Source organism: Gossypium arboreum, chromosome 6 (assembly GCF_025698485.1).
Source record: "Gossypium arboreum isolate Shixiya-1 chromosome 6, ASM2569848v2, whole genome shotgun sequence".
In the NCBI taxonomy this organism is placed as follows: Eukaryota; Viridiplantae; Streptophyta; class Magnoliopsida; order Malvales; family Malvaceae; genus Gossypium; species Gossypium arboreum.
The window spans coordinates 98,659,334-98,671,901 of NC_069075.1; the positions used below are offsets into that span (position 1 = coordinate 98,659,334).

The following is a 12,568-nucleotide window of genomic DNA, read 5'->3' on the forward strand; positions in this document are numbered from 1 at the left end:
CACTTACACAAACCCGAGCATTACAAGTTTTTGGCACCGTTGTCGGGGATTGTCAACTATTGCCATAGTCATTTTTTGTGAAATTACTTATTTTCAATTTGGTTATTTCTAACAGTGCTAACTTATTCTTTTTAATTTTGTAATTTTCTTTCCATGTGTTTATAAGCATAGATCGGATTATTGATTTACTCCCAGTAGACCCTAAAATTGAGCTAACCTTTAGACAAAGAAGACGTGAACAAATAGCTCAGTGACAGAACGAGATGGACCTTGGAAATCAAAGTCAAGACCAAGGTAATGAAGCTGAACATCTATGAAATCCTATCCTCATTGCCGATGATAAGGATCGATGCATTAGACAATTTGCTGTGCCACTTTTCAATGAGTTATATCCAGGAATTAGAAGGCCAGTTATTGAGGCAATCCAAATCGAATTGAAGCCGGTTATGTTTCAAATGCTACAAACGGTGGGCCAATTTAGTGGTATGCCCACGGAAGATCCACATCTCCACCTTTGATTGTTTTTTGAGGTGAGTGACTCATTCAAGATAGCTGGTGTGACTGAAGATGCACTGAGGCTGAAGTTGTTTCCGTACTCATTGCGAGATCGAGCACGAGCATGGCTCAATTCATTGCCACCAAGTTCTATATTTACATGGGAAGAATTAGCAGAGAGATTTTTGGTTAAGTATTTCCTGCCTAGAAAAAATGCTAAGTTGAGGAACGAGATCATAACTTTCCAACAATTGGATGACGAGTCTTTGTATGAGGCTTGGGAGCTATTCAAGGAGTTACTTCGTAAGTGTCCTCATCATGGGATTCCTTATTGTATCCAGTTGGAGACATTCTATAATGGTCTCAATGCACATACAAGATTGTTGGTAGATACTTCTGTGAATGGTGCAATTTTGTCAAAGTCTTATAATGAGGTTTATGAATCATTGCAACAACTATCAATGGCCAACAAATCGAACAGCTTCAGGAAGACATGTAGCTGGAGTTCATAAAGTTGATGCTCTCACTTCATTATCAGCTCAGGTATCGTCTATTTCCTCTATGTTAAAGCAGTTTACCGTTAATGGTGCTAATAATTTTGTAGCTCAGCCACCAAGTCTATTTGAAGTAGTTTCCTGTGTGTACTGAGGGGAAGGTCATTCTTTTGAGAATTGCCCATTGAATCCTGAGTCAGTATACTATGTGGGGAACCAACATCAAAATAGGAGTGGAAAAGGACCCCAGTCCAACTTCTATAATCCCTCATGGCGTAATCACCCCAATGTTTCTTGGAGCAACCAAGGAAATGAACCAAACAACAACTTTACGCAGCATAGACCCAACCAATCTCAGGGGTTTAATCAGTATGCTCCAAAACCACCTCAAGCTGAATCATCAAATAGTTTGGAAAACTTGTTGAAAGCGTATATAGAAAAGAATGACGCTTTGATCCAGAGTCAAGCAGCAACACTGAAAAATTTGGAAAACCAATGGGTCAATTAGCTATGGAGCTTCGTAATAGACCACAAAGAATCTTGCCAAGCGATACTCAGAATCTAAGAAATTTGGGTAAAGAACATATCAAGGCAGTGGCATTGTGAAGTGGTAAAATTCTAGAACCCCGATTAATTGATGTTGAGGACAAGCTTATTGAAAAGGGGGAAAGTCAACTAGCTGTTGAAGTCCCTACACCAAATGAGTCAGAATCTACAAAGACTGACAAGGTAAATCCTAACTTAGTGAATTCAGATACTTTAACATCTTCTTTGGATGTAGATTTACCTACTCAGAAAAGTTTTCCGGTTCAACTGAAAGTTTCACCACCTCCACACCCACAAAGATTGCAACAACACAAGTAAAAATGGGAGGTGCAATTCAAGAAGAAATGACTGAGTGAGTATGAGACTTTAGAACAAATATTCCATTGGTGGAGGCTTTAGAACAAATGCCAAATTATGTGAAGTTTATGAAGGATGTACTATCCAAGAAGAAATGGCTGTGTAAGTATGAATTGTCGCACTGACAGAGGAGTGCAGTGCGTTCCTGAAGAACAAGCTGCCACCGAAATTGAAGGATCCAGGAAGCTTTACGATACCCTGTAACATTGGTGAATCTTATTGTGGTAAAGCTTTGTATGACTTAGGAGCAAGTATCAACTTGATGCCTAAGTCTACTTTCAAGATGCTAGGGATAGGAGAAGTAAGACCTACAATTGTGACGCTCTAGCTAGTGGATCGATCTTTAGCATATCCCGAAGGAAATATCGAGGATGTTTTGGTAAGAGTTGATAAATTTAGTTTTCTTACTAATTTCATTATTCTAGATTTTGAAGTAGATAAGGAAGTGCCAATTATCCTTGAGAGACCTTTCCTAGCCATGGGAAGAACGTTAATTGATGTGCAGAAAGACGATCAGGTAACTTTTAACATTCTTAAAGCGATAAAATTTCCCAATCCAATAGAAGAGTGCTCAGTTATGAAAGAAATAGAAACTTTGATTTCTATGGAAAGCCATCTTGAAGAAGAACCATTGGAGAAAGCCTTAGGGTGACCCTTTGGAGGATGAAGAAGGTGAAGAAAACATGGCTGTGATGGAAGCCAACCCGAGGAATTTTATTCAATCCACACGGTTTGAACCATTGGAGTTGGAAGTCAGAGAATTTATGCAACCCAAATTGTCAATCGAACAACCACCTACACTCGAATTAAAGGTACTTCCTTCCCATTTGAAATACGTTTATTTAGATAATTATTCTACATTGCCTGTGACTCTTTCAGCCGAACTGACAAAAGATCAAGAGGAGCAGTTAATTTCTATTCTAAAGAAATTTAAGAAAGCAATTGGTTGGACTATAGCTGATATTCGAGGTATAAGCCCTTCATTTTGCATGCACAAAATTATTTTAGAGGAAGGTGAAAAAGTTCGAATTGATGGGCAAAGGAGGCTTAATCCTATTATGAAGGAAGTTGTGAGAAAGGAACTGATCAAATAGCTAGATGCAGGAATTATCTATCCTATTTCAGATAGTTCGTGGGTAAGTTCGGTACAATGTGTACCGAAGAAAGGTGGAATTACGATTGTTGAGAATGAGCGTAACTAATTGATCCCAACAACAACTGTTATTGGTTGGAGAATTTGTGTTAACTACAGAAAGTTGAATAATGCCACTCAGAAGGACCATTTTTTGTTGCCTTTTTATGGATCATATGTTAGATCGACAGGCAAGTAATGAATCCTATTATTTTTTAGATGGTTATTCGGGATATAACCAAATAGTTGTCACTCTGAAAGACCAACATAAAATAACCTTTACTTGTCCGTACGGTACGTTTTCTTTTAGGCAAATGTCTTTTGGTTTATGCAATGCACCTGTAACATTCCAATGATGCATGATGGCAATATTCACTGATATGGCTAAAAATTTTGTTGAGGTTTTCATGGATGATTTTTCTATTTTTGGTAACACTTATGATATTTGTTTGAGTAATTTAGCTAAGGTACTGAAGAGATGCGAAGAGACAAATCTAGTCCTTAATTGGGAGAAATTCCATTTTACGGTTAAGGAAGGGATTGTCTTAGGGCATAGAATTTCAAAGAAAGGAATTGAATTTGACAAAGCAAAGGTGGACGTAATTGAAAGATTATCGGCCCCAATGAATGTGAAAGGAGTCAGAAGTTTCTTAGGCCATGCCAGTTTTTACCAAAGGATTATCAAAGATTTTTTAAAAATTTCTAAACCACTGTGTTCATTGTTAGAGAAAGATACAGTGTTCAATTTCAAAAAAGCATGTTTAGAAGCTTTTGAAGAGCTGAAAAAATGGTTAATCTTAGCCTCAATAATCATTACACCCAATTGGAGCACACCTTTTGAGTTAATGTGCGATGCAAGTGATTATGCTGTTGGAGTTGTGATGGGTCAAAGAAGGAATCAAGTGTTCCACCCCATTTACTATGTAAGTAGAACCTTGACGGGAGCCCAACTCAATTATACAGTAACTAAAAAGGAACTATTTGCTATAGTTTTTACTTTTGAAAAATTCCGTTCATATCTTATAGGTACCAAAGTTACAGTGTTTACTAACCATGCGGCCATTAAATACTTGCTCACGAAGAAAGATGCGAAACTGAGGCTAATTCGTTGGATACTTTTACTCTAATAATTGGACCTTGAGATCCAAGATAGGAAAGGAGTTGAAAATCAAGTAGTTGATCATCTATTGAGGTTGGAGCAAGATGAGGTAACTCAATCACATATGCCTATCAACGAGAATTTCCCAGATGAGCACTTATTTGAAGTGAGTCGAATTCATGAAACACCTTGGTTTGCTGATTTTGCTAACTACCTTGCATGTGGAATAGTTCCTCAAGAATTGACATACCAACAAAGGAAGAAATTTCTTCATGATAATCGGTATTATTTCTGAGAGGACCCATTCTTGTTTAAACAGTGTGCAGATAATATAATCCGAAAGTGTGTAGCTAAAAGTGAGATTGTTGAGATCTTACATCATTGCCATTCATCTCCAAGTGGGGGACACTTTGGTGGTGCACATACCGCAGCAAAGATTTTGCAAGCAGGTTTCTTTTGGCCTACACTATTTAAAGATGCTTATGCTTATGTAAAGAACTGTGATAGATGCCAAAAGAGCGGAAACATATCACGGAGAAATGAGATGCCCTTAACAAACATTTTGGAGATTGAATTATTCGATGTGTGGGGCATTGACTTTTTAGGACCGTTTCCTTCTTCATATGGGAACAAATACATCTTAGTTGCTATGGATTATGTGTCCAAGTGGGTTGAAGCTGAAGCATACCCTACAAATGATGCTAAGGTAGTCATGCGAAACCTATATAAGCATGTGTTTACATGATTTGGGACACCAAGAGCTATTATTACTGATGAAGGTTCTCACTTTTTGAACAAATGGCTAAGTGTTTGCTTGAGAAATATGATGTGAAACACAAGATTGCTACTACTTATCACCCTCAGTCTAATGGGCAAGTTGAAAGAGTGAACCGTGAGATCAAAGGTATCCTTGAAAAGGTAGTATGCCCTAGCAGAAAAGATTGGTCTCGAAGGCTTGTTGATGCATTATGGGCCTAACAAACTACATTTAAGACATCGTTAGGAATGACTTCTTATCGGTTGGTTTTTGGGAAGGCATGTCATTTGCCATTAGAGTTGGAGAATAGAGCTCACTAGGCTTTGAAGAAATTGAACTTTGATCTTAAGCAAGCCAGTGAGAGAAGGATGTTACAACTAGATGAGTTGGAAGAGTTGAGGTTGTTTTCCTATAAAAATGCCAAAATGTGTAAAGAAAGATAAAAAAGATGGCATGATAGTCATATACGACCTCGCGAGTTTAAAGAAGGTCAGAAGATTTTATTGTTCAATTCAAGGCTAAAGTTATTTCTTGGGAAACTGAAATCCGATGGAACGGACCTTATACCATCTATCAAGTTTATCCTTATGGAGTTGTTGAATTATACGACAATCACGGAGGTACGTTTAAAGTTAATGGTCAATGTCTCAAACATTATTGGGATGGTGAAGTTGAGCGAGTTGAATCCTCGTTCAAATTAACAGACCTTTGATTTTTCACAAACTTATATTGTAAATAAATAAATAATTAGGATTTATTTTCTTAATTTAGTACATTTAATTAATTCTGTCTAAGGAGATTGGAACTTAAGCAGGACCGCTGTGACCCCTCCAACCTTTCCTGGGAATTAATTTAATGTAATTTATTGAGAAGAAATTTTCTAATTAAGATTTAAAATTTCTTTTAGTTTCATTTGTTTTGTTTAAATTTTAAATTTTTATGTTAATAAAGGGGGTCAAATTTGGCCCAAGTACTAATCAGTTTCTTTAGTAAGATACAGTCTAAATTTAAAGCCCAAGACAATAAAAAAAAGAGGAAAAAATTCCACACCTATTGCCACGACTTCCATTTCTTGCCGCCAAAGTAACCCTAATGTAGGTAAGTTTTTGTTACATGTTGCCCTAAATTTTCCCTATATAAACCCCTTTTTCATTCTACTATTTTTCATATCCCTCAAAGCAATTTGCGTAAACCCCAAAAAAATCCCTAAACTTTTCTCTTGTGCCGTCAACCTCAAATTCTAAAAGAAACCCTAGTTCTTTTCCCCTTTACCGAAATCTCTTATTGCCGCCGCAAAGAAATTGTCGGGGCATCGACGTCATTGTCGCACGTAGTCGTTATTACCATTGCACACCACCATTGCTGCCGCACATTATCTTCGCAGCCACAACCTCTTCGCCATCGCAAGTTTACCGAGCAAGTCCTACCCACTTGTCAATGGCTCATGTTAAAACACAAGCGAATGTGAAGGGGCAATATGTCCAAGGGTGCATTACAAGTCATGATCTAGAAAGGTTAATAGAGAAGGTGCATAAGCTTAATCAAGGTGAGCAAGAAGAACCAATTGAGCCAAATACTAAGGAGTCAATGAACGAAACTGAAACTAAATCAGTTTCAAACACTGAAGAAGAAGAATCTGATAAGGAACCAGTTGAAGACCCTGAACCAAAGGTTAAGCCAGAAGAAGAACCAGTCAAGCTAAGTGTTGAACCTAAATATACAACTCCCTTCCCAACTTCTGCAAGTACTTCAAGGAAATTAGAGTTGTCAATGTTAATAGATATGTGCTAGTTCATGCACAATCAACAACAAACTTGCTGGAAATATGCAAAAATTAGAGATGATTCGGTTCAAAATACTTTTAAGAATATCTCTAACACTTTTGTTCCTGAGTTCCCAGATGCTATCTTTCAAACATGGATGGACGATATTGATTATGCAAGCAGAGAAAGAGCTAAAGAAGACAAAGTGAATGAGTCAAAAGAATAAAATGGGGGATTCTTGTCTTTTTATTTATTTATTTTAGGTCTTTAGGAATTTGTTTCTTTAGTAACTAGGATTTAATTTCTGTAAAATAAAACATAGCAAGCATGAATAAATGCTTCCTTTAGAAAGAAAAAGATTAAGTGATGTGGTAATAGGAATGAACAGGAAAGACTTGGTATTTAAGTAGCCTTAATGGCTCACCTCTCTTTCTTTTTAACCCTACCTGGAGTTCAGCTTTCATTCATTACTTTATTCTTGCAATGAGGACATTGCGTCTTTTTAAAAGAAGGTAAGGAAAATAATTGTTACTCAAATTTTCAAGTATGTTTCAATTATTTCTTTCATGAGTATGTTTTAATAAATGAATGTTTAGAGAAATTCTTTGTTAATAAGATAGCTTGTATGCAAGCATGAATAATGATTTTATCTAAATGACTGTATGTTATCATGAAGAACGTAATGATTGTATGATCTTTGGTAATGTTTTCCATGAAAACTTAGTTTCTTTTGAGATTAGACATGCGTGAAGGTTTATATCTTTAGAATTGACTTAGTAACTTTCTTGAGGAGAAATCCTAGGAGACATAAAAATCTAAAATGATATAGGCACCATTTTATTTGGATCGTTTAAGCCTTTTCAAGCCCACCTTATGATATTAGACCCTTGAAACCATAATTTTGAGCTTACAAGCCTGTTTATTGCAATGAACCTACATTACAAGCCACATTACCATCTTTGTAAGTTACCCTAATTTTGTGCACCTATCTTAACTTAAGTTGTCTTGGTAATCAACATTTGAGGAAATTTTCATAAAGATTATGTGCTCATGCTTAAAAAAAAGGGGGGGAGGGCGAAGAAAAATTTGCTCAGTCTTCAAAAAGGAAATAATGTATGAGCTTAAGTTCAAAATAAGTTTAGGGGTGTTCCAAAGTTTCACGTAAAGCAAAAAGGTTGTATACAAGAAAACCAAAACAAAGTTAAAGGTTAAGATCTTGAAACCGAAATATCCCATCTCTTAAAATCCCTACCTTTGACCGAGCCCTATTACAACCTTATAAAAGACCTATTGATTTGATGATTATGTCACCTACATTAGTGGAGAGGAAGTCATAAGTTCAACATATGAAGATTATAAATAAGCATTATGATTGTTTTGCTTGATTGATGAGAAATTATGTTGAATGAAAGAATATTATCTATGGCTGTGACGTATATACATACTATGATTCATGTTGGCATACCTTGAAACTTAGTATAAAATTTTCAAAATGGTTGCATATGAATTACTTGTTAATGAAGAAGATTGATGAGCATGAATTTATTAATACATGATTATGGGGTAATGATTGATGTTTCTTACACTTTTAGCAATTTTTCTTTAGCGAGACCTTGTGCAGTGCGTGAACATTACTCAGGACGAGTAATGATTTAAGTTTGGGGGTGTGTAAACTGAAAAATATATAGGATTTTTCCTATATAAATTATCTTCTTTGTACTTAAATATGTTGTTAAAACCAAGTAATTGTTTGATAAATTAATGAAATATGTGAAAATATGAAAACATGACATAGAAATTATTAAAATATAATTTTATGCTTTATTATATAGTTTTCATGCACAAAATGGCTTATTTTATATTAAATTGAGCATATTATATTTTTATGACATAAAGTGGGCCATGCATGATTAAATTAAATAATAAAATATAAAATTATATTTAATAATTCATTTTAAAATATTTCATTAATAATTTCGGTTTTAATTAATATAATTAAGTTGGTAAAATTTAATTCTTTGGTCCTCTAACTTATTGATTTATTTTTGGATAGGTTTGAGAGCTTTAATTTGATTACAAAATTGTCCAAATGGATGGCCAAGGCAACCCAAAATTTGGCTAAATAAGGAGGTTCATAAACCATCTTTTGGTTTAATTACACAAGGTCCTTGAAGAGTTGAAGAAATCAGAGATTTGCCCAAAGATTTGCTGGTGACTGAGTCTTAGTCCTGAGTTATTGTAGCACTCAAATTGACCAAGAATCAAGCAAAATCAGCCATATTTCCTCAATTCATGGCCGGCCACCCTTGGAAGGAGTTTTGAAAGATAGACACTCCTATTTTTAGCAAACTAGCTCCCATGCCTCACCTATAAATAAGAGCCCCTTTCTCACTTTTTCAATCATCCCTCATCCCTCAATCATCTCTCAATCATTCATCATTCTCTCCTCTCTCAACTCTCTTAGTCCTCACGTCTATCATCATCTTTGCATAAATATTTTGAACAAATTAACCTCTTAAAAAACCCTAGGTCAGTCACCTCGGAGAGCCATCGGCAAAGGAGCAAAGTGAAGGAATGAAGGAACCCTCATCAGTCAGAGTCTTGGGTGACAGCCACTCTGAATTGGTTTTAATCTTTCTTACTTTAATTTAATTCAAGAATGTTTGCTATGTGTTCTTTGTTCTTGTTTACAACAATGATCTCTTAATTTTATTTAAGCTAGGATGATTACTTTGATTTAGTAATAATTATTTGATTCATGCTTATAATATTTGTGCCTTAATTGATCATTGTTTCAATTAAAATCAAGTCTTTATTTCGTTCATACGTGATTGAAATGAACCTGAATTAGCTGAGCGATCCTAACCAGACGATAGCTAATGGACACATAATTGAAATGTGCATGCTCAATTTAGATCCTAACCCGATTAAATTGCAGGTTGCATAATAACCCTAACTAGGCTCTATTATCTGCATAGTTTTTAGATTTGTGTGATTAAACTGTTTCAAACCTAACACGTCACTGTTACCTCGCACGAATACTAAGAAACCCTTAGTAAATAAGGATCAGTAAAATGTGTATTTACTAAGTAAAGATTCCGAAAGGACCTAACATGGTTTCCAAACTTATGAAAGATCGAGTTGCCGTGGAATGTTTTTCTGAATATTGATAAGCATGTTGATAATAATTTGTGTTTAATTAAAGTAATTGTCCTAGCTTATTTATGTTATAATTATTGCTTATTGTGTTAATTCTGCTAAAATCTATCTCATTCATATAGTTTGCATACTTAGGATAAATTGCATTAGGGATAATTACATTTAGTTTCATATACTTAATTTTTCATCACTTCTTAATTATATTGTTTTTATTTATCAAATTTTTAATACAATTTTACAAATTAAGTGACTTAGCACAAATACAATCCCTGTGGAGACAATAACTCGATACTTACTTATTACTTGATAATGACTGTGTACACTTGCACAAACCCGAGCGTTACAAGAACCACTCAAAGACGTCAAGGATGGGCAAGTGGAATAGAGGTTGTGCCAAGAGAAGAATTCATCATTCTCCATCACAGATGAGGGTTGAGATTGAGGGATGGATGGGATCATAGGTATGCTTTGTGGTGAAGTCTCTATAGAAGTTTCCACTTAAGGAAGACCCGTGCCTAGGAGAGAAAAGTTTGCTACTTGGGTAGATTCCATGGGAATTTTTGGCACAACTAACAATAAGTGAACGCTTGGAATCGAAAGTCCTTTCCTATGTCTATGCAATTTGGTTAGCAGAGGCTCATTTTTCTCAATAGCTAGGGCATCTTCACTAGCCTTCGGTCGCTTCTTATCTCTCTTAATAGTAGGTTTTCTAGATGAAGCAATTGAAACTCCTTTCTTAACTCGGGATGTATTCAAAATGTTTTTGGTGTCCATGCCTGACTTTGGGTTGGGCAGGATATGAGACTTGGAAAAAGGCCCTACACCATCAAGGAGTGTATTAGTTTGCTTGAAGAAAAAGAAGAAGTAGAAGGGTGAGTACCTGGAGTAACGAGCTAGTTTCGGGGATGCATTCCACAAAATTCATAAAAGAAAAATGAGGGCTCCCCTTTGCACCTGGTTAGTATTCGAGCCAAAACAGAATTGCCATTATGAGGCCAAACATCTGAAGCCGATGAAATATTGTAATAACTTAGCCAACTAATGCGGTTAGTTTCTCTATGACCATTGGGACTTTCTATTAACGAACAAAATTGGAAAACATTTTTGATTGTTACCAGATCTACCAATTCAAGAGTACGTCCCCTATTTAGAAGCTTAATTTACATGTTAGCAATCTTCAACTCTACAGGTTGGCTGTAAGAACAAACAAATTCCGTGGGAAGAAACCAACATGTGGGGAAACCAAACCCACTTTTCAATTTGCAAGTAACTTGTATGAATTTCTCTTTTTTCTAGTACAGGTTAGAAAGGCTATTCCAGATGATAGGTTGAAAGCCAGAACGAGCATTGAAATGGGAAGAATTAACACCAACCCCTTGTCTGGTAACTTTCAATTGGTAAAACCTTTGAAAGACTCTTAGGAGTGGAGGTTCATTTTGTCTGCCACAATCTAATAAATAGATAATAAGGGTCCATCAAGATAAGGTTGATAGCTGCCCAGGTGCGATGTTGTAAATTAAACACAATTTGCAACATTTATAGCATAAACTAGGACAATTACTTCAATTAAACTCAATTTATTATCAACATGCTTAATAACATTCGAAAAAACATTCTATGGAAACTCAATCTTTCATGAGTTTGGATACCACATTAGGTCCTTTTGGAATCCTTTACTTAGTAAATATGCATTTTACTGATCATTATTTACTAAGGGTTTCTTAGCATTCGTGTGAGGTAACAAGGACGTGTTAGGTTTGAAACAGTTTAATCACAAAATCTAAAAACCATACAGATAACAGAGCTTGGTTAGAGTTGTTATGCAACCTGCAATTTAGTCGGGTTAGGATCTACATTGAGCATGCACATTTCAATTATACGTGTAACACCCCTAACTCGTATCTGTCGTAGGAACAAGGTTACGAGGCATCACCGAATAACACACTTCATTCACATACATTTATACATTCATATGCATAATCAATTCAAAACATTCACAATGTCCCTTGTAAGGCTCTACGAGACCTTAAAACATGCTTAGAAGTGGTTCAGGACTAAACTGATAACATTTGTAAACTTTGGGAAACTTTAAAAATTTTCAAACATTTAAGGGTCACACGCCCGTGTGAACAGGCCGTGTGAAAACAGGGCATACATACTGACTTGCACCACAAAGCCGGAGACACACCCATGTACCATGGCCTTAAGAAAATTAGGGAGGTTACTGACTTGGTCACACGGCCGACCACACGCCCATGTGCCAACCTGTGTGCCACACACGACCAGTAAACACGCCCGTGTGTCTAGGCCGTGCCAAACCTGTAGGGTATACTGACTTAATCCAAAAGGGTACCTCAAGGGACACACGGTCGTGCAGTATGACCATATGTCGCACATGACTGAGACCATGTCTCTGCCCGTGTGGAAAAAAATAAACCATTTGTAAAGCCAATTTGCCACCCTTTTCTCATGCACACAAAGTAACCAAATTGGTACCATTTCAACACATATATAGGCAGCCAAAACATGCCAATTCATACACATATCATGTCATCTGTACTCAACCATTTCAACTACCCAATTCCATATTCAAAACATACCAAATCATTAAGTCAAAATTATCAAAACTTACATAACTTCTAAATGCATTTTATCACATTTCCATAAACAAAATCATGCTTCTCAAACATATCATTTCATCATGTATCAATCATACCAAAATATACCATTCTTCACGCATTAATACACCAATTTATAACTAGTCAA

At 35.9% G+C, this 12,568-nt stretch overlaps 1 non-coding gene across 1 annotated transcript; it reads right to left on the reverse strand.

Moving 5' to 3' along the window:
• Positions 1 to 713: 713 nt before the first annotated feature.
• Positions 714 to 820, reverse strand: LOC128294878 (small nucleolar RNA R71). The gene has a single exon (XR_008285185.1). It is a non-coding gene; the product is annotated as a small nucleolar RNA R71 (small nucleolar RNA).
• Between the last annotated feature and the right edge of the window lie 11,748 nt (positions 821 to 12,568).